Source organism: Mesoplodon bidens (genome assembly GCF_964165515.1).
Source record: "Mesoplodon bidens genome assembly, chromosome: 5".
Lineage (NCBI taxonomy): Eukaryota > Metazoa > Chordata > Mammalia > Artiodactyla > Ziphiidae > Mesoplodon > Mesoplodon bidens.
This window is the reverse complement of record NC_138161.1, coordinates 51,759,901-51,787,816: the sequence shown is the minus strand read 5'-3', so window position 1 is coordinate 51,787,816 and position 27,916 is coordinate 51,759,901.

The following is a 27,916-nucleotide window of genomic DNA, read 5'->3' as shown; positions in this document are numbered from 1 at the left end:
GTGTGAATCAACACAGGTTTGGGTTCACTCACAGGAGTGAGTGCTCACACACAGGACAGAAAGAAAGCAACACAGCACAGTCTTTGAGAACTTCCCGTGTATTTAGACATGGCCCAGTTCTTAGATTAATCTCTGAGTAGTACATGCATGGGACAAATTCAAAGAGGAATAAGCTTTGAAAAGTGAACTGAAAATTGTACTGCCAGAACGTTCTCTGAACCTAACTCAGTTGGCTGCCCAGAAAAATAAAACAAAAAATCAGCGTTCTCCTGAGGATTCTTAAAGGAAAGAGAGTCTGCCCAACATAATATTGAAAATATCCAGGGTCCAGTCCAAAGTTACTCAACATAAAAAGAGCTAGGGCTATTTGACCAGTTCTTAAGGGAAAAGACAATCAGAAGCTGAACCAGGGAAAATGTAGATAGTATAATTATCAGACAAATATTTTATAGTAGCTACTGCAAATATGTTTCATTAAATTAATGGAAAGATAGAATTTCTCAGTGTAGAAATAGAAACTAAAACAAAATGGAATTAAAAAAAAGAAAAATCACTGGCTGGACTCAAATAACAGAATGCAGATTAAAGAAGAAAGAATTACTGAACTTGAGGATAGATCAATAATGTGCATTCAGTCTGAAGAAGAGAATGAGAAAAGGTTGAAAAAAAAAAGAATAGAGCCTCAGGGATCTATGTGACAACATCAAAAGAACTACCATTCATGCTGTTGAAGTCCCAGAAAGAGAAGAGAAAGATATTAGGGCAGAAAAAAATGTTTGAAGCAATAATGGCCAGAATTGCCCAAATTTCCTGAAAGGTATACACTTAGATATTCAAGAAATTCAGTGAACTCCAAAGAAGAAACTAAAAACAAAAACAAAGCACACACACACACAGACATACCAAAATGAAATTGCTGAATACCACAACTTAAGAAAAATGCCTTCAAAGCAGCTAGAGAAAATGATACATAACATACAGGACAATGATAATTCAAATGACTTCAAGTCACTCATCAAAAACATGGAAACCAAAAGACAGTGGCATGACATCTTTAAAGTATTGAAAAAAAAAACCTTCCAACCTAGAATTCTGTATCTTGAGAAAATATCTTTCAGGATTGAAAGCAAAATAAAGACCTTCCCAAAGGATGAGACAGTAAAAGAATTCCAAAACAGCAAACCTGCTCTACAGGTACTTCTAAAGGAAGCTCTTTGGCCTACAAGGAAATAATACCAGAGTAACATGGATTTATAGGAAATAGGCAATAAGATGAAAAATACTAAACAGTTGGGTAAATATAAAAGATTTACTTTTCTATTTAAGTGAGGTAAGGTTTACAATGTGTGGATATGTAAGAGACATCATAACTATAACATAAAGGGCCTAGGGAGGAGAAAAGATTCTATATGGTTGCAAGCCTTTTATATTTTAATAGAAATAGTACAATCTGCACAGTAAGCAGACTGACACTTTTCTTGTAATCCCCAGAGCAACTATAGCCCATAAACCAATATATAATTTAACATTATACAAATAATCCAGGAGATGGGAGAAAAGATGACACTGAAAAATAAGAGAGAAGAATCAGAAAACAAATGATAAATAAATAAATTTAGTAGACCTAAGTTCAACCACATCACTAATTACATTAAATAGTAACTGTCTAAATACCACCATTAAAAAGCAACATAACATTCAAAATGTCCAAGGTAGAATTCAACATACATACTGCAGCACAGATTGAATGGAAATTACTATATGATAAAAGACACAACTTAAAATATCAACACAAAGATTAATTTAAAAAAGGAATAGAAAAAGATATAGCATGCAAACAAAACACATAACAAGTCTGGAATTACTCTTAAAATACAGATAAATACAACTTCCAAAGAATTTTACCAGAGTAGAGATAAGGAGAGACATATCGGAGTGATGCAAGGGAAAATACATTAGGAAGCCTTAAAAATTGAAAATGTATATGCATCTAATAATAGAAGCTTACACGAAGAAATATTGACAACATAAGAGGAGAAATAAAAATTCTGCAGTTATAGTAGAAGATTATAACATGTGGAGCTATAGAGAAAACATTTTTATGTCTTATGTTTCTGCACAGTTAGGGCTCTGTGAGCAAACTCTACTGAAATTTGGAGCTTTATCTAAAAGAATAAGCTTAGGATAGACTAATCAGATGGTGAGAGAACTTCAGAGGGATTTACCTTTCTAGATGTAAGTGTTTAAATTTCAAGTGGGGTTGAGATCTGGAACCATAGGGAACCCCCCTGAGCCATAAAGCCTGAATTTGTACTGTTCTTCTAAATGCATGATTTTGTACTTGTCTTAGAATAAATGTGCTTATTAACAAAGAGACCCTTACTTTCTCTGCTTAAAATGGCCACTAAAAATAAAAATATCTTTATCTTCTCCAATTTGCAATAAATAGTTTAGCCTAACTTCAGAAGTAATGTAACATATCAATTCTTTTGGCAGACAACTAAGGTTGATGATTATCAATGAAGTATGAGATGCTAAAATGTGAACAAAAGATTTTATTACAACACAAGTATTTAATAACAAAAAATTGTTTTGAAGAGGGATCGAATGGCATTTTCTGACTCATTTAGTAATTTTAAAATGCATATGCTTGATTTACATACATTTGACTATTTGCTTATGAGCAGAGAATATTTTCTCTGGCCACTAAGACAATGCTGCACAAATGGGTCTAAGTTATATGAGTATCACAATGGAAGTCTGAGTACCTGGGGTTTACAAGGACTAGTGTAAGAATGGGAGATGTTTATAGGAGGCTTGACATCTAGAGATATTTAGAACACTAACCAAAAAGATCTAAGAAATCTGAATCAACTTGTATACTCACTTCATGCCTGATAGACTTAGTCTGCATGTTTTATTGCATACTAAATACAAATTTTCTATTGCAGGATTAGATTTCTTGCAAAGTTGGCCATTTAAAATATGCCATAAATTCAGTAATAAGCAAAAAAAAAAAAACCTCTTAGAAGTCATGAAAATGAAATATACAAGCATTGCTACTTTAAACCATAGGAGAAATTTTTAAGCCATAGGAGAGATTTTAAAAAATCAGTCAATTGCTAATTGTAAACTTGTATATATATATATATATATATTATATATATATATAATATATATATAATATATATAATATATATAAATTATATATATATATAATATATATATATATATAATATATATATTATATACATATGCTTTTTTTAAGCCAACAGGTTGAAAACCATATATAAAACTAAACCAAAGAGATCAAATCTAGGAATTGGAAGAAATACACAGCCAGGCAAATATGTTTTGCAATCAGATGACATTTATAATTAGTATAAACAGATTACCCCCCAAAAAAATCCCTGAGGATATTAGAAAATTTATATTCTGAACAAGAACTCTGAATCAATAAGAGAGAATTCAAGAATATTCACTGTGCTATGTTTAAACATAAGTGATGAGGGAGTTTATTTTTTTCTTTAATTTTTTTAAACACATTTAAAAAATTATTTATTGTATTTGTTTATTTTTGGCATAGGGTCTTCATTGCTGCACGCAGACTTTAGTTGCAGAGAACGGGGGCTGCTCTTCATTGCGGTGTGTGCATTTCTCATTGCGGTGGCTTCTTTTGTTGCAGAGTACAGGCCCTAGAGCATGAGGGTCAGTAGTTGTACCACGTGGGCTCAGTAGTTGTGGCTCACGGGCTCTAGAGTGCAGGCTCAGTAGTTGTGGCACATGGGCTTAGTTGCTCCGTGACATGTGGTGTCTTCAGAGGTAAGGAACTCCCTACCTTATGAGTCAGCCCATGCAAATTTTATATGGCTAAATTGTTAGTAAATACATTCTTATGGACAGAAGAAATCTGCCTTCTTATAACTTATACTGTAGTTTTGTCCTCTTAGAATGCAGAAAGAAAGTCTAAGCCTTTTCAACATGACAGTTTTTCATTATTGGAAGACGACTGAAGGGATGTCTCCATTCTCTGTTCCTCAGCTAGAGATTTCCAGTTCCTTAATACTTGGTAGAGTTTTAGGTCCTTCTATCTTCCAAACCACTCTGCTCTGGGCACACTCAAGGTGTTGAGCCCCACTCTGTGTTCTTCTGTGTACAATGTAAGAGAGGTGGGGTTGACTGTCAAATCTTTTGTGCTTCCTTCAGTTCCCTTAAGACAAAAATGAGAGAAGGACAATGTCGGCCAAACATTGAAGGTCTTTGATTTGTCCATGGTCTAATTTGTACATAGTTGGCAATAGTGTAACACAATAACACTTTTGAAGATAAACTTTGTTACCAAGAGGAAACTACTTTGCACTGGGGCAGAACATGAAGTTGCATAAGAGACCGTTTCTTTTTATGTATCTCTTTTGTCAAAATTTAGCCATTTCACAGTGATTGTAAGTCAATCACTGCTAAGAATGGGCCTACCATATTTGACTATCAGATTTTTACTCTTAAGTCATAATAATGAACAAAATATTATTCTACCAAAAAGAAAGAAGGGAGTATTTGTTATTATTTTCGTAAGTAATAAAAGCCTGCTATGTTTTCAGAATATGAACCAATATATAAAAGTTTCTCAAAACACAACCATGGTTGACATTTTATGGTGAAGTGAGACTCAGGATTGTGGCCAAAAAAATCATAACAAATTTTGGAATGAAAATGTCTGAATACTTGTAAGAATCTCTAGTAATGAGTGTGGGGATTTAAGCCAACACTGAGGTGTGGAAAACTTAGTAGCATTCACTAATTTATCCAACTAAAAGTGTGTGTTTACTGCTCAGGTCCTAGAGCTCATACATACAGTGTCTACCACTGAATTTGTTACTTAATTACCCACTGTCTGGAATCCCCCCTTATGGCATTGTGTACAGCTTATCTACTAAGAAGACCACTAACTCTCTGAGAGCATTTATTTTGTAACTTTTACTACCTTAAATAACACCATAGAACATAGAAGAGTATTTTGTTCTGAATAAGTACTCAGCAATTATTTTGGAATTGAATCAATACTGATCATTTATTCTCTATTATAAATTCAATATAGGTAGGGACTAGGTCACATTCATCTTTGTATAAAATATATACTAGCTTATTACCAAGAGAAGATTAGGCACTCCATGTGTTTTTGAGTAAATGAACAAATTTATCAAGCTTTAAAATTTACCTTTCAGGAGAAACTAAGGAAAACACCTTGTCATAATCATCAAATTATATAGTGAATCTATGGCCACCATTTTTTTTTTTTTTGGTACTCATTCTTTATTTACTTTTTTTTTCAATTTTCTTTTATTTTTTTAATACAGCAGGTTCTTATTAGTTATCTATTTTATACATATTACTGTATATATGTCAATCCAAATCTCCTAATTCATCCTACCACCACCACATCCCACCCGCCACTTTCCCCTCTTGGTGTCCATATGTTTATTCTCTACATCTGTGTCTCATTTCTGCCTTGCAAACTGGTTCATCCATACCATGTTTCTACATTCCACATATATGTGTTAATATACGATGTTTGTTTTTCTCTTTTTGACTTACTTCACTCTGTATGACAGTCTCTAGGTCCATCAACATCTCTACAAATGACCCAATTTTGTCCTTTTTATGGATGAGTAATTTTCCATTGCATATATGTATCACACCTTCTTTATCCATTCGCCTGTCGATGGGTATTTAGGTTGCTTCCATTACCTGGCTATTGTAAATAGTGCTGCAGTGAACATTGGGGTGCATTTATCTTTTTGAATTATGGTAATCTCTGGATGTATGCCCAGTAGTGGGATTGCTGGGTCATATGGCAGTTCTATTTTTAGTTTTTTAAGGAACATCCATACTGTTCTCCATAGTGGCTGTATCAATTTACATTGCCACCAAGAGTGCAAGAGGGTTACCTTTTCTCCACACCCTCTCCAGCATTTATTGTTTCTAGATTTTTTGATGATGGCCATTCTGACTGGTGTGAGGTAATACCTCATTGTAGTTTTGATTTGCATTTCTCTAATAATTAATTATGTTGAGCACCTTTTCATGTGCTTCTTGGCCATCTATATGTCTTCTTTGGAGAAATGCCTATTTAGGTCTTCTGCCCTTTTTTTTTTGGCTCAAATAACAAGTTTATTTTCTCACAGTTCTGCCCATTTTTTGAGTGGGTTATTTGTTTTTTTAATATTGAGCCACATGAGCTGTTTATATATTTTGGAGATTAATTCTTGGTCTGTTGATTCATTTGCAAATATTTTCTCCCATTCTGAGGGTTGTCTTTTTCTCTTGTTTATGGTTTCCTTTGCTGTGCAAAAGGTTTTTAGTTTCATTAGGTCCCATTTGTTTATTTTTGCTTTTATCTCCATTACTCTAGGAGGTGGGTCAAAAAAGATCTTGCTGTGACTTATGTCAAAGAGTGTTCTTCTAATGTTTTCCTCTAAGAGTTTTATAGTATCTGGTCTTACATTTAGGTCTTTAATCCATTTTGAGTTTATTTTTGTGTATGGTGTTAGGGAGTGTTCTATTTGCATTCTTTTACATGTAGCTGTCTAATTTTCCCAGCACCACTTATTGAAGACTGTCTTTTCTCCACTGTATATCCTTGCCTCCTTTGTCATAGATTAGTTGACCATGGGGGTGTGGGTTTACCTCTGGGCTTTCTATCCTGTTCCATTGATCTATATGTCTGTTTTTGTGCCAGTACCATATTGCCTTGATTACTGGAGCTTTGTAGTATAGTCCAATGTCAGGGAGTCTGATTCCTCCAGCGCTGTTTTTTTCCCTCAAGATTGCTTTGTCTATTCGGGGTCTTTTGTGTGTCCATACATATTTTAAGATTTTTTGCTCTAGTTGTGTAAAAAATGCCATTGGTAATTTGATAGGGATTGCATTGAATCTGTAGATTGCTTTGGGTAGTATAGTCATTTTCATAATATTGATTCTTCCAATCTAGGAACATGGTATATATCCCCGTCTGTTTGTGTCATATTTGATTTCTTTCTGTGTCTTATAGTTTTCTGCACACAGGTCTTTTGTCTCCTTAGGTAGATGTATTCCTCTGTATTTTAGTCTTTTTGTTGCAGTGGTGAATGGGATTGTTTCCTTAATTTCTCTTTCTGATTTTTCATTGTTAGTGTATAGGAGTACAAGAGATTTCTGTGCATTAATTTTGTATCCTTCAACTTTACAAAATTTGTTGATTAGCTCTAGTAGTTTTTTGGTGGCATCTTTAGAATTCTCTGTGTATAGTATCATGTCATCTGCAAACAGTGACAGTTTTACTTCTTTTACAATTTGTGTTCCTTTTATTTCTTTTTCTTCTCTGATTGCTGTGGCTAGGACTTCCAAAACTACATTGAATAATAGGGGCAAGAGTGGACCTCCTTGTCTTGTTCCTGATCTTAGAGGAAATGCTTTCAGTTTTTCACCATTGAGAATGATGTTTGCTGTGGGTTTGTCATATATGGGCTTTATTAGGTTGAGGTAGGTTATCTCTATTCCAAATTTCTGAAGAGTTTTTAACATAAATTTTGTGTAAATTTGTCAAAAGCTTTTTCTGCATCTATTGAGATGATCATATGGTTCATATTCTTTAATTTGTTAATATGGTTTATCACATTGACTGATTTGTGTATATTGAAGAATCCTGCATCCCTAGGATAAATCCCACTGAATCATGGTGTATGGTCCTTTTAATGTGTTGTTGAATTCTGTTAGCTAGTATTTGGTTGATGATTTTTGCATCTATATTCATCAGTGATATTGGTCTGTAATTTTCTTTTTTTGTAGTATCGTTATCTGGTTTTGGTATCAGGTTGATGGTGGCCTTGTAGAATGAGTTTGGGAGTGTTCCTTCCTCTGCAGTTTTTTGGAAGTGTTTGAGAAGGATGGGTGTTAGCTCTTCTCTAAATGTTTGACAGAATTCACCTGTGAAGCCATCTGGTCTGGAACTTTTGTTTGTTGGAAGATTTTTAATCGCAGTTTCAATTTCAGTGCTTGTGATAGGTCTGTTCATAGAAATTTTCTATGTATTCCAGTTCAGTCTTGGAAGGTTATACCTTTCTAAGAATTTGTCCATTTCTTCCAGGTGGTCCATTTTATTGGCATAGAGTTGCTTGTAGTAGTCTTTTATGATGCTTTGTATTTCTGCAGTGTCCATTGTAACTTCTCCTTTTTCATTTCTAATTTTATTTATTTATTTATTTATTTATTTATTATTAATTTTTTTTTGCAGTACGCAGGCCTCTCATTGTTGTGGCCTCTCCCATTGCAGAGCACAGGCTCCAGACGCGCAGGCTCGGTGGCCATGGCTCACGGGCCTAGCCACTCCAAAGCATGTGGGGTCTTCCTGGACTGGGGCACGAACCTGTGTCCCATGCATTGGCAGGCAGACTCTCAACCACTACGCCTCCAGGGAAGCCCTCTAATTTTATTGATTTGAGTCCTCTCCCTCTTTTTCTTGATGAGTCTGTCTAAAAGTTTATCAATTTTGTTTATCTTCTCAATGAACCAACCTTTAGTTTTACTGATCTTTGCTATTGTTTCCTTTGTTTCTATTTCATTTATTTCTGCTCTGATCTTTATGATTTCTTTCCTTCTACTAACTTTGAGTTTTGTTTGTTCTTCTTTCTCTAGTCCCTTTAGGTGTTAGTTTAGGTTGTTTATTTGAGATTGCTCCTGTTTCTTGAGGTAGGATTGTATTGCTATAATCTTCCCTGTTAGAACTGCTTTTGCTGCATCCCATAGATTTTGGATCATCATGGTTTCATTGTCATTTGTCTCTAGATATTTTTTGATTTCCCCTTTGATTTCTTCAGTGATCTCTTGATTATTTAGTAACATAATGTTCAGCCTTCATGTGGTTGTGTTTTTTACGTTTTTTTGCCTGTAATTCATTTCTAATCTCATAACTTTGTGGTCAGAAAAGATGCTTGATATGATTTCAATTTTCTTAAATTTACTGATGCTTGATTTGTGACCCAAGATGTGAGCTACCCTGGAGAATGTTTCATGCACACTTGAGAAGAAAGTGTAATCTGCTGTTTTGGAATGGAATGTTCTATAAATATCAATTAAATCTATCTGGTCAATTGTTTCATTTAAAGCTTGTGTTTCCTTATTAATTTTCTGTTTGGATAATCTGTCCATTCGTGTAAGTGAGGTGTTAAAAGTCCCCCACTATTATTGTGTTACTGCTGACTTCCTCTTTTATAGCTGTTAGCTTTTGCCTTATGTATTGAGATGCTCCTATGTTGGGTGCATAAATATTTATAATTGTTATATCTTCTTGGATTGATCCCCGATCATTATGTAGTGTTGTTCCTTGTCTCTTATAACATTCTTTATTTTAAATCTATTTTATCTGATATGAGTATTGCTACTCCAACTTTCTTTTGATTTCCATTTGCATGGAATATCTTTTTACATCCCCTCACTTTCAGTCTGTATGTGTCCCTTGGTCTGAAGTGGGTCTCTTATAGACAGCATATATATGTGTTTTGTTTTTGTATCCATTCAGCCAGCATATGTGCTTTGGTTGGAGCATTTAATCCGTGCACGTGTAAGGTAATTATTGATATTTGTATTCCTATTATCATTTTTTAAATTGTTTTCGGTTTGTTTTTGTAGGTCATTTTCTGCTCTTGTGTTTCCCACTTAGAGAAGTTCCTTCAGCATTTGTTGTAGAGCTGGTTTGGTGGTGCTGAATTCTCTTAGCTTTTGCTTGTCTTTAAAGCTTTTGATTTCTCCATTGAATCTGAATGAGATTCTTGAAAGTCAGAGTAATCTTGGTTGCAACATCTTCCCTTTCATCACTTTAAATATATTGTGCCACTTCCTTCTGACTTGTAGAGTTTCTGCTGAGAAATCAGCTGTTAACCTTATGGGAGTTCCCTTGTATGTTATTTGTTCTTTTTCCCTTGTTGCTTTTAATAATTTTTCTTTGTCTTTAATTTTTGTCAATTTAATTACTATGTGTCTTGGTGTGTTTCTCCTTGGGTTTATCCTATATGGGCTCTCTGCTCTTCCTGGACTTCTGTGGCTATTTCCTTTCCCATGTTAGGGAAGTTTTCAACTATAATCTCTTCAAATATTTTCTCGGGTCCTTTCTCTCTCTCTTCTTCTAGGACCCCTATAATGAGAATGTTGGTGCACTTAATATTGTCCCAGTGGTCTCTTAGGCTGTTTTCATTTCTTTTCATTCTTTTTTCTTTATTGTGTTCCACTGCAGTGAATTCCACCATTCTGTCTTCCAGGTCACTTATCCGTTCTTCTGCCTCAATTATTCTGCTATTGATTCCTTCTAGTGTATTTTTCTTTGCAGTTATTGTATGGTTCATCTCTGTTTGTTTGTTCTTTAATTCTTCTAGGTCTTTGTTAAACATTTCTTGCATCTTCTCGATCTGTGCCTCCATTCTTTTTCCTATGCCCTGGATGATCTTCACTATCATTATTCTGAATTCTTTTTCTGAAAGGTTGCCTATTCCACTTCATTTAGTTGTTTTTTGGGGGGTTTTATCTTGTTCCTTCATCTGGTACCTAGTCGTCTGCCTTTTCATTTTACCTGTCTTTCTGTGAATGTGGTTTTTGTTGCACAGGCTGCAGGATTGTAATTTTTCTTGCTTCTGCTCTCTGCTCTCTGGTGGATGAGGCTATCTAAAAGGCTTGTGGAAGCTTCCTGATGGGAGAGACTGGTGGTGGATAGAGCTGGGTGTTTCTCTGTTGGGTATAGCTCAGTAAAACTTTAATTGGTTTGTCTGCTGATGGGTGGGGCTGAGTTCCCTCCCTGTTGGTTGTTTGGACTGAGGCAACCCACCACTGGAGGCTACAGGCTCTTTGGTGAGGCTAATGGTGGACTCCAGGAGGGCTCATTCCAAGGAGTACCTCCCAGTACTTCTGCTGCCAGTGTCCTTGTCCCCACCGTGAGCCACAGCTACTCCCCACCTCTGCAGCAGACCCTTCAACACTAGCAGGTATGTCTGGGTCCATCTCCTATGGGGTCACTGCTCCTTCCTCCTTGGTCCTGATGTATATACTACCTTGTGTGTGCCCTCCAAAATTAGAGTCTGTGTTTCCCCCAGTCCTGTGAAAGTCCTGTAGTGAAATCCCACTAGCCTTCAAAGTCTGATTCTCTGGGAATTCCTCCACTCATTGCCAGATACCCAGGTTGGGAAGCCTGATGTTGGTCTCAGAACCTTCACTCCAGTGGATGGATGTCTGTGGTATAATTATTCGCCAGTTTGTGAGTCACCCAACCAGAGGTTATGGGATTTGATTTTATTGTGATTGTGCCCCTCCTACCATCTCATTACAGCTTATCCTTTGTCTTTGGATCTTTTTTGGTGAGTTCCAGTGTATTCGTGTCAATGATCATTCAGCAGTTAGCTGTGATTCCAGTGCTCTCTCTTTTTCTTTTTTGCATTTTTCTTTCCCCAATTTTTAGGACTCCGAAGAGTCAAACAAAAGTGAAATAGTTGATTGAATTTTTAATTTTGCCTTAGAAATGTGTCCAAGAATGAGAAGCTTGTCAAAAGTATAATCAGGATATCCAGAGGAAGACAAAATTCTAATTGATGTTTATCAGTAGCGTATAGGCAGTGGTAAGCATTCTTCCTCACCATTCTCAAGTTAAAGAGCTCAGATAAACTGTGTGAAGAGTAGTAAGGGGGCCTCCCTGCATTACATCAGAAGTTCACAGAAATTTATAAATAGGCTTACATAAGTCATTCAAATTGTTTGTTAAAGTTTTCATAGACTAACTTTTGTCTGTTTTAAAATGCCTGATTAATTCTCAATTTAGCATAGGTTCCTGATAATACTAAGAATTACAGTTTCAATATTTTCATCTTACATTTTAATATGAAAATTAAATAATATATTACTGTCAGTGAATTAAGTTATGGTAAGCAATTTGTCAGTAATAACTCTGGATAACATATCCAAAAGAGAATTCAATTTTACAATTCCCTTTGCAGTGCAATTAAGCCCATAATGAACCATTTAATTCACTTGATCAGTTTTATTTAGCATCCAAACCTAAACTAAGCTGTATAAAATTTATTGAGTTGCTCATATTATAATACATAAATATTTAAGTGATCAATCAGATGATCCTGCACTAATTTTCAAAACGTTTAATTCATACATTCAAGACATACATATCAAAAGTGTCAGGCTGTGGGCTATAATGAGTGCTAAATAAAGTCTCACAAATATTTTAGAATTCAGAATGCAGTACATTAGGGAAATTTCCTGGTAGTGGAATTTCATGTTCAGTGTCTGGGTAGGGTGAGAATTGGGAGAAGTTATCACCATATCAGTCTTCATTAAACCGATTTTTTCAAAGTTGATGAACATGGCTACCAAAATTTTTCAGTAGATCTGCTATTTCTAGGACTGCTAACCTATTTTCCTCTTATGAAGCAGGCAAATATATATTCCTAGTTATAAGCCTGCCATCACTGTTTTGAATGTAACTGCCTTTATAGGTACTTTCTGAGACTGGAAGCTGGTAAATCAGGTCAGGAAAAAGAAATTGTAAGAGAAAACCTTCAGTAAGCATAATGTGGATGTTTTAATCAAATGGATATGTTTTAATATTCAGTTATTTTGCTGCATACTATCCAAAGTAAAGAGTGTTCAGTCATTATAAAGGATCTTTTGTAGTTTAAAACATACTGTATGGTGTTAGAAATTCTGATAATATCTGCATCATTCTTTTTTTAATTTAATTCTCAATGTACACACACATACACATATATGATAAAATATGTTAGAGATATCACACTAGCTTCTAATCTCCATCACCAGTTACCTCTTAAGTATTGGTGTTGACTATTGTAGACCAAGCATTTGTAGATCATAGATTCTACTTTTCTGGTCAAGATCCTCTGCTGCATATCCCATCTCACTCTTTACCCACACCATCAGCTCTAAGATGTCTGTTTCCCCTTTTAGTGATTGTAATTATGGTCCCAGAGAAGTATTAAAATTGGCTTGTTAATCCCTGGGATGGCTGCATAATGTTGCATCTTGCTTTCTTCTAACTGAAGCATACAGCGTCTGTGCTTTCTGCTATTTGTATTCTCTACCTAGAATCAGGATTGCTTTTTAAATCATGGCATGAGGGTGAGCTTAAATCCCCTTCCATAGCAGAAATATATTTCTTTCAAATTTCTACCTTAATTTTTTTTTTCCTGAACTAAGACACTTCCTATATACTATTACAAAAACTATCTACACATAATAGTGGCTTGGGGCATTGCCCTTGAATTGTTTTCCTTCCAAAGTCCTTATAAAGAAAGCTGACCATATCATTATATTTTTAGAAAGAAAGCAACCATATAAGCAAAAGCTCACAGCTCATTTGGAAAGCTTATAGAAAACTTTGATAAGATGAAAATTAAAGAGAGTCGTTAACATCATCAGACATCTCTCTCAAAGATTAAAGGTGTGCTGGTATGGAACAAGGTAAAATCTTAATAAGCCACAACCTGAAATTATGATTAACCATAATTCTAATGGAGCCCATTTTTCCTTTCTATACCTAAACTATATTGAATTCAGAGTATAAAATGAGAACACCATAAAGTATAGAATTATAAGAAAAATATATGTCCCCTAGCAAGGGAAAATATTAATTCATTCTCTACATCTGTGGGTAGGTGTGCTGCTTTCAATGGTTTCTGCTCTCTGTTCTTATCAATACAAGTTCTCTATCACATATTTCAAATAACTTGAAGTAATGAATTATTTTATATGATTTGAAGTTTGTATTAGAATATATGTCAGAAGGTTCTGTTTTTTTGTTTTCAAGCAACCAAAACATCCTTTAAATAGTTTCTAGAGGAAATGAATGTATCAATTACTATTATGGAGCCCACAGAATCTTATGAAATGCCTGAGTATCAGGCTGTAATGACTCATAGTCAGGAGCATCAAGAAAATGAAACTACAAGACTCTTCCAGTGGAAATGTACTGACCCCAGCCAGTTCCAAGCACAGACCCTGCAGCTTGCTGTGCACATGCTCCCACCAGGCACAACAGCTAGAATTACTTCCAAGCTGACCCTGAAAGAGGAACATTGTTGCAGCCACCCATAACATAACAAATTCTATGTGTTGCTTGCTTCTCCACACGACCAGTTTCTAGATTAAAGCTTCATATATTGATTTTGATTTGTGGAGCCTAGGGCAAATCTATGCACTCTGGCAGGAAAGGCAAATTTCTGTATTTTCCTTTGGGAGAATTTTCAAATATACTAAAAGTATTCAGTCATTACATATGGCTTAAAAGAATGACAAATGTCTGCTATACAAAGACAATGCAGTTTGTATATTTAATTACTCCATTCAAGCTGAGATTTAATGTGAAACAGGAGAGCAAAGTAGAATAATCAATCATTCTCATGTAGCTTAAAGAGAAAAGAGAAAGAGGAGTTGCAATTAGAGTTCGCCACAGGTGCAGCAGGTTGGAAGCATATTCTTGGAAAGGAAAGGAAAGGAAAGGAAAGGAAAGGAGATAGATATATCAGTATCTAAATAGATATAGATGTCTATTTATATAAAAATAGATAGACATCCCTATATATCTATAGGGATGTATATATATAGATATATACTTTTTTTCTAAGTAACATAGTAATTCATTAATATTCAGCTATCTCACTTGCCTTAATTCCTAGAGTATAAATATTTTAATTAAGTATGGAAAAGGTATATAAAAATGTTATTCTTTCTAAAGATTCCTCTAAGAGTGTAGTTATAAAAGTAGGAGTAATTAATTGCCCCAACTCACAGAACTCTATTATGTATGTCATTGTTAAATATATATCAGGTTTTGTATTTTTATTCATTTGGAGTCAAAGTTGTACTGAACTGTACTGTCAAGGAAGGGGAGGCAGGCAAAGGGACAGAGTGGGTAAATCAGATAAAATATGCTAAGTACAAAAGGCACACAAAGCTTCATCCTCTTCTATCTCTGTTACTCTGTGAGACATCACCCAGCATCTGACTGAGGTAAGCTTGATTTATAAGAATGGGTATGGATACATTTCTATTTCTTTTCAAGAGTGATTTTGCTAGTTTGAACAAGACCTCAGATAAGATTTCAGTTGCATTTTTTTTCTGTGACAGTTGCTCTTCCTACTTTCTTTGCATGCATTAAAGTGTGTGTTTAATATGTACTATAATGAATTCACCTGCCTAAGTTTTATTTCAAGGCTTATTTTAATTTTTTTAATAAATTCATTTTTCACCAAAAGGGTTATGGTTACATCATTGGTAAAGTAGTTAGGAAAGCATATTCCAATCAAAGTAAAAAAAGATACAATTCAAAGAGTCAAGGAGTCCACTAAAATGTCAATATGACATGTTACATGTTAAAAAACATGTAAAAAAATCCCAAGAGAACAGTTTTTGCAAGTTATCTATTTATGTTTAATTTTTGTTCTTCAAGACAATGTTATTACCATGAAGATATTTTCTCTTTAGTAATCTAAATCAAATTATCATATTCCCTATGCTAAGGGTTAGCTCATACTACCTCCTTGCATCCCTTCCAACACAAAAGTATGTGCCAGTGACTGCATGCATACGTACATTTAACCATGGTTTTTGGCAAATTATTTTCCTTAATCATATGATGCAGTGCTACATAAAATACATGCATAATGGCCTGTTTAAGCTTAGTATGATTTCAACACGACTTTGTATTTCATTATAGGTGTTCTAGATGTATGCTTCTAAAAAGGCTTTTCCGTTACGATGTACTTGATGAATGATATTTACCTGAGTGGCAGATCCACACAGGCTTATTCTAGATGTTGTGGAAGTTATACTTCTTTACTTGCCATAGTTCTTTACTGCTGTCCTATTTGGAATTTAAAACCATCTTGGGAATTTTGTTGTGATCATTTGTTTTGGTTTTTTTTGACTCTCCAAGACAAAAGAAACAAAATATCTTGAAGCTTTGCTCATGCAATAAATTTTCCATGATTTGTTCTTCCTTCTCTCTTCTTTTCTAGGTAATATAAGCTTTGATGATCATCTACTTTCTCTAATTCCACCACATAATTTATCTGTCCACTTCTAGTGCTTTGTCCATAGGCCAGTTTTGTAGTATACCATTTCATTCACATTACTTCTTTATTTGTGTATCTCTCTTTGGTATTTTTATCTCCCAGAGAGGCATGTACAATAATTCATCTTTATTCTTCTTGTTATAATATCAATATGTAATTAATAGAAAGCATTCAGTAATTGTTAGCTGAATTGAAATAAAACACAAAAGTGAAAACTATTATATTAACTATTTTAATAATATGTAAACAAACTTAAGGGGAAGAAAATGTTATAATGGTTAATTTTGGCTCAGTCTTTTAGAAAGTATGTATGTATGTATGTATCCATATGTACATGAATGTATATACCTTCTAATTTATAAAACCAATGGCAGAGATAATTCAGAACCAGAAAAATTCAAATAACATATCTAAACCCAGGTACTGGTTTTTAAAAACAACTTACAGTACAGTAAGAAGCTCTTCCTTGTTCCTTTATAATATTCTTTATAAACATATAGTTTATATTTTGACTCTGAACATAACTACCTATAGGAAAAACAGAATATTGCCTAAGATTGGATGTAGAACCCTCTTTCTCATTAGTATTGCAGCAAGTCTTTAATAGTGGTTGAATGTAAAAAGGAAAAAAAATCGGAAATATCAGTAAAACTTTATATCTTTTACTTAATCTTATGGAAAGGAAGTAAAAAGGATTAAACAGGAAACAGAGATTTCTACAAAATTTTAATTAATATTTTCAGATAATGAGAGGTTATTGTATCTACACAGAAGAAATAGAAGGCTATGAAATAAATAGCATACATATTTCTGGTAGTGGTATTCCTTTCTCTAATTTTAAAGTTTTCCTAATTACAGTACCACAATTAATAGCATTATATCTATGAATTCAGTCTACACTGGAAGTGTAGAATGTCATAATTAAACTAACTCAGGCAGATCTGACATTGACTTCTTTGCTTTTAATTTTAAAAAAATTAAAAGGAAATCAGTTTGCAAATAAAAAAGATAGGTTTAAACTACTTAAGTTCTATGAAATAAAAATGTCACATAAATCTTGTTTTCTACATGAAACATCCAATTTAGATGTTTTTAAAAACTGAAATTTCAAATTCAGCATGGCCTCCATTGTGACTGTCTGAAATGTCATTGCAGTCTAATAACTATTACAATTTTGTCCTTAATTTATTCACAGTTATGGGGTTTTAGTTTGGTGCAAATGTAGACACTGAAATATAGCCCTCACTGTCACCCCTGGACCTTTTTCTCACAAGCTTTTCTTTTCTTTACTTGTGTATAGATGTTTTGTGTATTTATCCCTTCACTTATTTTACCAAGGTCAGGAGGACATTCATTCTGTGTTTCATAGGCTTATGGTGCTGGGTATAAAATAGAGTGAATTTCATTTCTAAACATGGAGTTGGGGAAAATGTAAAGATGGAGAACACTTAAATATTAATACATATTGTCTTCTCAAGTTTAATGCTGAGAAAGTAGTGGTTACGTGTAAGGGAAAGAGAGAAGGTTACAAGTGGAGTGAGCTTTGAGAGATGACAAGATGGGATAAGAGTCAGGAATGTGATGAGGAGGAATGGATTCGAAAGAAATAAGGTGTAGAAAGAACACCCCTTCTATGCTTTAGTAAGAAAGCAAAAAAGTAAGGGTACATTCACCTGTATATCTGTAGGTGGAAGTTGTTCAAATTCTCATCTCATTGCTTACCTCTTTCTATGAACGTTATGCAAAAACATCTGCTGAAACTTAAATCTGATGGATAGTATGTGAAAAATGTTTTTGTAAGAATGGAAGCATTTGAAATATCTACTGTGTAAGTGGGGAAAAATAAACATAATAGGATTGCCAGGATCCAATTTATGTTGAAGACCATGGCTGTGTTGAAGCACTAATCTGTGAGTGTTGGTAGATTTCTCTCTGGATAGTGTTTACGTTCAGAGAAGATAAAAAGATTTATCTGGGGTTGGAATTTTCCCTGGTCGTGCTGAAAAGACAATCAATATAATCAATAAGAAAACTGATACAGAAAAGCCTAACATGGAAGGATAGAAATGGTTTAGGATTAACGACAAAAGAGTAACTAATACTTTGAATAGCTTTATGATGTCAAAAAGCAATGGTGTTGTGAGTAACTATATGAGGAAGCTAGAGACAGAAACTTGTCATGGGGTTGGGCTACCTGAATGTATCATTTCAAAGGTAGGTTGTTTCAGATGATTTAAAAATGCCCAGGTATGTCCTCAGCAATGATTGGTTGAAGTTGTTTTGAGAGTCTTAGCCACAAGCCCCAGATTACATTTTGTACACCTATCACTCATCTAGTCAATGCTTCTAATCCAGTTTGCCTAAATATCTTCTTTCCTTCTAATAAAACTAGATGTTCAGCATTAGAACCAGCACCAACTGTTAAGAAATTTTAGAGACATTAGTCCTGTGTGACTTATCAGTCAACTATTGATTACTATCACTACATTTCCTACAAAGAAACACATTTCCAGATTCAGATATCACAAGCCTCAGTAGCTAAATGAACACAAACAGATGGTTACACACCAAGCATGACTAACCAGTTTAGATGTAAGAGTTATGTGCCACATAAAGAACCATGCTTCCTTTACACTGAAGATCTTCTGACTTGTGTGTGTTAACAAAACAGACAAGCACTCACTAGTAGCACATGAGTCAGGGTAAATCACTGATTAGTGAGTATCTCTTCTGTGATAAACTTTTCCATTAACCCTTAAAAAAAGAAAGATGTATAAGATTTATGGTAAAGAGGAGAAAAGGCATTCTATATAAGGAAAACAGCCTCTATCCTACTGTCCAATTCCACAAATCTTTAACTTTATATGCAGATTTATGCTCACAGCAAATCCTCTAGGCTTCTGTGTCCCTGATATGGTGACAAAGACATATGTCCTCTAACGTCTGCTGTGCTCTTTCCCTTCTGTACTTACCACTGCTGTCTTTTTGCCTTGCATTGTATTCTAAGATTTTAAACTCTTAGCCTTCATCTATAGAAAAAAAAAGAGCTACTGTTCCACTAATTTCTGTTTATCATTCTTTGAGGATGACTTAATATCCTTGTTTCCACTGTAATAACTCAAGTCAGGGTATTAGTTCATCATCAACAATGTCTATATTTTGTTGAAATTTGTCTAAAAGCTACTGTAATATAAACTGTGTACTATTCTCACAAGGTGGAAACAAAGTGTTCCCTTAAACAAATGCTGACTTATTGCTTATGGGCCAAAGAGAAATCTTTTTCTCTAAGGACATAGGGTGGTCAAATATGACTAGTGTAGGAGAAATCCCTGAGACTAGAAGTTCTGAAAAATTGTACAGTGTTTCAAAGTCCATCTGGGTGTGGAAAGAGAAACTGAACTGTATATTTAAATATATTTTCATTTAAGACTTACTGTATTTTAAATGAAAGCATTATCATGTTTGGAGAGGGGTCGTAGTTATGAATTGGGATGCTGTTTGCGGTAGGACAAACTTCAACTCCTTGCTGCAGAGTTGAGTGAAAAAGAAACCTTTTTTTCCCCCCTATTTCTGAGCTAACTTAGGCAGTTGCAATGTTGTTTTCATGTATCTTCAGCTTCAGTTGAACTGGAAGAAATCCTAAACATGGAATTCACTTTGCAGACTTCCTTGGTTCAAGGAAGAGAAATTCCTTTCGGAATATTTGAAGGCATACATGCCTTAATTCTACAGTGCAAATACCCACCAAGTAGCTTTAGATGTGTGCAGCCTCAGGAGACCACCCATCACTCTTGTCCTCTCACATTTCTCAGGAAATGAACTCCTAATCCTCCTAAAGCAGGAAAATAATCACACTGGAAGGCACAATACATTGCAGATTGGCTGTAGGCTGTGATGTAAGTATGAACAATATTACCCAAATTTTACAGATAAGGAAACTCAACTCAGAGAGTATGTTTCAGTAACTAATATAGTAGAATTGGGGTAAAATTCAGACATCCATCTTTCTTGAAACTGTAGTTTTTATGATTTCCTTTACATCATTGGTTTTCAATTGGGGCCTTTTTTGCCCCCAGAGGACAGTGTCTGGAGACATTCTTTGTCACAACTGGAAATGCTTCTGGCATCTAATGAGTAGATGCTAGAAATGCTGCTAAAAATCCTGAAGTGCACAGGATAGCACACTGCCCCCCAACCAAACGAATAACTGTCTCATCCTAAAAGTCCATAATGCCAAGTTGAAAAACCGTGCCTTAAATATTATTGATATATTTTGGCATACGGAAAGAACCTATACTTACTGGGGCACTATAGGAAAAGAATGTCTTTCATCCTGGCATTTACACATAAGCTTTGCTAAAAAAGCAAACCTACTGGTTGAGTTTCCTAGAGCAAATAAGCTGTCTTCATAGTGCATCCCAGAATATGTAGCCATATCTCGAGGACACCAATGTTACCCTTAACAGGTCACTAATCAAGTGGGAGAAACCAAAACTATGGGTTGTAGCTAGGTTATTTTTTCCAACAAACTAATTAAGTTTTATTCATTGTATTCACATTCTATGAGAAAAAAAAAAGTTATTTATTGGAGCATAGTCCTTTTCTGGTGTCTGCAGTATTAAATGGTCCTCAGTAGAGACCTGTATAAGCAAAGAAAGGAATACAAGTGTAAACAAGTACAAATGAAAAGTAGATTGCACATTTGGACAACACTGCTCTTGTAGAGCTGTAAATCAATATGCCCAAATAGAGGAAACTGAAAATTCTGAGCTATATTTGTTGCTCACCAATCAAATGGTCTCAAACACAGAACTGTTGTTCTAGACAAAATCAGTCATCTCTTAGTGGTTGCTGAAATAAAGTCTTCATAATCAAGAACTTTCTTTCTTCTTTAACACACCCCATGACTGACATATATAGTGTTATTTTATGAAGGTACTCTCTGTGGTGCATTACATAAAGAAAAAAAAAATCAATGTATCTAGCACCAGTGTGTTTAAGTAGCATAAAATGACTATAGCTCACCTTTTCTTCTGACACTACACTTTTGTTGTTTAAAAAGAAAATTTGCCAGTCTCTTGGGTAAGGGTTAATAGCTAACATTTTTATTAACACTTTCTTTATTTCTAATTATGTGAAGCATCTTTCTTATGTGTATTGTCAGTTGATATGTTTCCTCCATGAATTGTCTATTTACATTTTTTCCAATTTGCTACTTTTTTTCTTTTCTTTTCATTATTAAGAAATTTGAATACTGTTTTCTTAATGATACACATTGGGAATGTGTAATTTCTCATAATACCATGGGCTGGCACGATGAGAGCTACAGAGCTCTTTATACTCCTGAAGGGTACGAATATTTTGAAAAACAATTTCTCAATGTTTTGTGAAGTTGATGATGTGTATATAATACTATCCAGCAACTTCACTTGTATGTGTCTCTCTACTGTTACCACTATACTTATACAAGTAATCATATTGTAGAAAGATGTTCAAAGTAGCATTTTTTAAGGTAAACTATGTATTGATAATTTTCTATATTCCAAACACTTAGATGGCTCTATATTCTACCCTTTAATCTTACAGAATCTACTGAGAGGTAGACTATTTTAAAGACATTTTTTAAGAGTTGTATTAGGTTAACAACAAAATTATGTGGAAAACATAGAGATTTCTCTCATCCCCCATCCCCAAACACGCAGAGTCTGCTCCACTATTGATAACCCCCAACAGAGTGGTATATTTGTTATAATCTATGCACTTACATGGACACATTATCACCCAGAGGGTCATAGTTCACATTAGGGTTCAATCTTGCTGTTGTTTGTTCTATTCATTTTGACAAATGTATAATGCATTTATCATCCATTATAATATAACAGATAATAGTTTTCCTGTGCTGAAAATCCTCTGTGCTCTACCAGTTCAACCCTCCTCCCACCAACCCCTGACAATCACTGATCATTTTACTGTCTCCATAGTTTCACTTTTTCCAAAATGTCATCATAGAGTTGGAATAGTACAGTATGTAATCTCTTCAGTTTGGTTTCTTTTATTTGTAATATGCATTTAAGGTGTCTTCATGTCTTTTTTATGGCTTGATAACTCATTTTTTAGAGCTGAATAATATTCTGTTGTCTGGATGTACCACAGATTATTTATCCATTCATGTACTAAAGGACACCTTGGTTGCTCCCAAGTTTTAATGATTATGAATAAAGCTGTAATAAATATCCTGTGCAGGTATTTGTGTGTACAAAAGTTTTTGCCTCATTTGGTTAAATAACAGTGCATTTGCTGGATCATCTGATAAGAGCATGTTTAGTTTTGTAGGAAACTGCCAAACTATCTTCCATGGTGACTGTACTACTTTGCATTCCCACTACCAATGAATGAGAGATCCTGTTACTGTACATCCCCACAAGCAGTTGGTGGTATCACTGTTCCAGATTATGGCTATTCTAATAGGTGTTAGTGATATCTCATTGGTGTTTTACCTTCAATTCCTTAATGACATACTATGTTGAGCATCTTTTCCTATGTTTATTTGCTATCTTTATTTCCTCTTTGGTGCTGTGTCTGTTCAGGTAGTATGCCCACTTTTTAATTGTTTTTTTTTTTTTTTTTTTTTTTTTTTTTTTGCGGTACGCGGGCCTCTCACTGTTGTGGCCTCTCCCGTTGCAGAGCACAGGCTCCGGGCGCGCAGGCTCAGCGGCCATGGCTCACGGGCCCATCCGCTCCACGGCATGTGGGATCTTCCCGGACCAGGGCACGAACCTGTGTCCCCTGCATCGGCAGGCAGACTCTCAACCACTGCGCCACCAGGGAAGCCCTAATTGTTTTTTTTTTTAATTGTTGAGTTTTAAGAATACTTTGTATATTATGGATAACAATCATTTATCAGATATATCTTTTGCAAATGTTTTATCCCAGTCTGTGACTTGTCTTCTAATTCTCTTGTTGTTTTTCACAGAAGTTTTTAATTTTAATGAAGTTCAACTTATCAATTATTTCTTTCATGGATCATGCCTTTAACATATCTAAAATTTCATCACCATACCTAAGATCATCTAGATTTTTTTTTTTTTTTTCGGTATGCGGGCCTCTTACTGTTGTGGCCTCTCCCACTGCGGAGCGCAGGCTCAGCAGCTATGGCTCATGGGCCCAGCTGCTCCGCGGCATGTGGAATCTTCCCGGACCGGGGCACGAACCTGTGTCCCCTGCATCAGCAGGCGGACTCTCAACCACTGTGCCACCAGGGAAGGCCTAGATTTTCTTGTAAGTTAACATCCAGGAGATTTATAATTTTGCTTTCTACCTTTAGGTCTGTAATCCATATTGAGTTAATTTTTGTGATGGCTGTACAGTCTTCATCTAGATTCATTTTCTTACATGTAAATGTCCAGGTGGTGTGACAACATTTATTGAAAAGACTTTTCTTTGCTCCATTGTATTGCCTTTGCTCCTCTGTCAAAGATTAGTTACTTATATTTATGTGAGTCTATTTAACCTTTCTATTCTGTTTTATTGATCTGTCTGTTCTTTCACCAATACCAAACTGTATTGATTACTGTAGCCTTATAGTAAGTTTTAAAATTAGGTAGTGTCGGGTCTCCAATTTGTTCTTCTTCAATATTAAGTTTGCTCTTCTGGGTATTTTGCTTCACCAACTTTAAAATCATTTTGTCAATATCCACAAAACCTGCTGGGATTTTGATTGGAATTGCATTGAATCTATAGATAAATTTGGGAAGAACTGACATCCTGATAATATTGAGTTTTTCTATACTCATGAACATGGAATATTTCTTCATTTGTTTGGTTCTTCTTTAATTTTTTGTAAGAGTTTTCCTCATGTAGATCTTGTATATATTTTTTTATACTTACACTTAAGTATTTAATTTTTTGGATGCTAATATAAATGCTTTTGCACTTTTAATTTCAAATTCCACTCATTCATTGCTTGTATATAGGAAAGCAATTAACTTTTGTATATTAACATTGTATCCTAAAAACTTCCTATAATCATTTAATAATTTCAGGAGTTTTTTGGTTGATTTTTTTCATATATTCTACATAGATAATCATGTAAAATGCAAACAAATACAGTTTTGTTTTTTTCCTTCCCAACCTGGTATACTTTTCATTTCTTTTTCTTGTCTTACTGCATTACCTAGGACTTCCAGTATGATTTTGAAATGCAGTGGTGAGAGAGGACAACCTTGCCTTTTTCCTGATATTTCTGGGAAAGTTTCTAGTTCCCCCTTAAGTATCATGTTAGTTGTGGGGTTTTTTGTAGATGTTCTTTATCAAGTAATGAAGTTTTCCTCTAGTCTTAGTATTCTGAGAGGTTTTCTTTTTTTAGTCATGAATAAATGTTGGATATTTTTCAAATGCCTTTTCTGCACTATTGATATGATCAGGTTTTAACCTGTTGATGAGATACATACATTAATTGGTTTTTGAATATTGAACCAGCATTGCAAACCTAAGATAAATCCTGCTTGGTCATGGTGTTAATTTTTTTAAACATTGTTAGATTCAATTTGCTAGTATTTTGTGGAAAGGAAGCAAAGCAATCCATTGAGTAGGAGACATGTAGAAAACGAGAACTGGTGTAAAGCTTGAAATTGTTGGAAATTGGCATAAATATTTAAGGTTGCACATTGATATGTTCAACTTTATACTGATTTCTCATCTTTTCCATTCATTTCACATATTGAACAGTACAGATAGAGCACTCACAATTGCTGACACTAAGGTCAAAATTATGAATATATTGTAAAATTGTTCCGTTTAGAGGATGAAGTATTAACAATATGGACATTGGGCTTCACTGATGTTCTGCACTAGTTATGGAATAAAATGAGGGAATTTTTATGATAGGACAGTGTGGGAAAATAAACAAGATTAGAAGTCCAGGAAATTTGCCATGGTAACTGTCAAACATTGAATTATTCTCCTACAATTATGTCCCTGCAAGGCATGTGGACCATTAGACATTCTGTGATAGAAAAGACAATGAAGGTCAGCTTCTCCTTGTATTTTATAGAACAGATAGTTACACCATTATGAATTAAGATGAAAGATTACAGTCATAACTAAGTTACAAACTCATAACCATCACAGTCCTGATCAGAATGATGATGATCATGATGATGATTAATATAAGATTATTAATCTTATAGCTATCTCTGGGCCTGTGCTAAGCATTGTGTCTAGCAATTTATTATAGTTGGTTATACCATAATACTAATGGAGCTACATTTGTGGTTATGTCAGCTCTTTAAAGCATACATTTCTTGGTTTTAGAGTCAGGGACTGAAATCTTCACCTGTCAGCTTTCTTGCTGTTGAACACAAGGTGCGTCTACATAAAATGTGTGCATGATTCAGTACAGTCAGTCAGCACTACAATAAAGTACAGGAAAATAGATAATTTTTTTGTCAAAAAGTTTAATGAAATTATGTCTAGGAAATGACAGCTCAGTATTTTTAGGATTCTCATAGTCTTATGACTACATTTGGCACATTCAAATTTTTAATAATGAAATTCTGTGCATTAATAGAATACTTAAACATTATCAGAATAAATTTCAAGTATGAGGTTCCTTGATCCTATACTTAAGCTCAAAATTTCTGTCAATGATATGAATAAAATAATAAAATTCATATTCATAATATATATGGATAAATCTTGCAGGGCAAATCATGTGTTCCATTACAAACATAATGTTAACAAATTTTTCGTTGGTCTGAAAATCAGGTAAAATAAACTAGAGCAATTTGTATGAAATCCAAGGTAAACAATTCCATTTCATCTAAAACTTCTACATAATTATGAATAGAAGCTACCCATAATACAGAAAAATATGAAATTAAAAAAACCTGCAGGGCCTCCCTGGTGGCGCAGTGGTTGAGAGTCCGCCTGCCGATGCAGGGGATACGGGTTCGTGCCCCGGTCTGGGAGGATCCCATATGCCGCGGAGCGGCTGGGCCCGTGAGCCATGGCCGCTGGGCCTGCGCATCCGGAGCCTGTGCTCCGCAACGGGAGAGGCCACAACAGTGAGAGGCCCGCATACCACAAAAAGAAAAAAAAAAAAAAAAAAAAAAAAAAAAAAACCTGCATACATGGATAGTAAGAAATGCTCAATCTTAGCGCAAGCCCCTAAAAAATTAGGATGTCTGCAGAGAATTGTATCTTGAAACTAAGCCATACAATGAAGAAAAATTGTGACTATATAGATCAGGAGAAGACCTTGATAAGTTGTGACAGATGTTTGTATGGCTCTCATTTGGGAAAGATATTTTGTAAATTCTAAAACAAGTGAGTGGGAATTATAAAGAAATTATTTTACTTCAGCATAAGAACTTACTATACATAAAAGTATGTAAACTTTTGTTTATTCCAGATATTACTGGGGTTCCCTCTGATGTGATCTTCCCATCCCTGAATGAACATATATCCATTTTGCAAGTACTGGTTGCTATGCACTATGTTGTCTCTGAATAATTTATCAGTGGACATGAAACTTACATGTTAGTGGGACAGCTACTCATGGATAGTTGCAGTGGAGAGTCCTCTGCAGTGGGTAGGGAGAATTCTATGATTGACAATGAAAGCTTATGGAATGTTTCTCTGGGGTTTTCTTGTTTTCTTTGTTTTTTGTTTTTGCTTTGTTTTCCTTCTGAAGTTATAAAGGAAAAGAAATGCTCTGAACATAGTGGATGAAAGTAGAATGACAGCTCAAATAGCACCATGATTTTTGATGCTTTGCTTTGTGTATCTGTTTGTACTGCTTTTTCAGAGAAGAAAGGTGAATGAGAAGATTCAACTCCTCAGGCTACATCTAACTCCAAGTTTCTAGGAGTCAGATTATACAAACACCACAGGAAATAATATTTTTAAAAAATAACATTTTGAACCAAATATTGTTAAAACTTCCTTCCTGGATGAGGCACGTTATACTTTTGTTTGCTACCTGGAATGGAATTGTGTCTATTCACGTACAAAGTAATTAAACATAATTGAATTTATATGCTAGGAAATATGTTTTATTGTTCTGTATAGAATGATTTTTGTCTGTGGTGAAACAGTTGACAGCTCCCAGATAGAGCTATGGTTTTCCTGATAAAATGTTTTTGTAAAAAATGTGTTTTGAAAAGCTAAAATGCATTCTAAAACATTTTCTTTAAGTAAGCCAGACTTTGTCACTTGGGGTGGTTTTTATTTCTTTATTTTGGCATGTCTACACAACATGGAAGGAAAAGTAGTGAAAATCTTTGCCAAATGACACACTGCCATCCATCCATAGGGAGCAGCTCTTGGATTATCATCCCCACAGCAATCCTAAAACAAGTCATTTGGAATGGAGGAGAGCACAAGTGAGAATTTTGCTTTCTATAACTCTTTGTACCTCCCATAATCTCTAAGCATCCTTCAAGGGGATGATTTTGGAGGAGGTGGAGATATTTGCCTGTGATCTGTGGGGCTTCCTGTGATTACTGCACTTTTTAGAACAGGGGAAGCTTGAATGCTTTGCTCCTTAATGTGTGGTCCCAGGACCAAAAGCATCAGCATTACCAAGAATCTTGTTAGAAATGAAGAAACTCAGACCCACACCAGTCAAAATGGATTAGAAGCTGCAATTTTTTTCTGCATTGTAACAAATTTAATCAGTTATACATATACATATGTTCCCATATCCCCTCCCTTTTGCGTCTCCCTCCCAGCCTCCCTATCCCACCCCTCCAGGCAGTCACAAAGCACCGAAATGATCTCCCTGTGCTATGCGGCTGCTT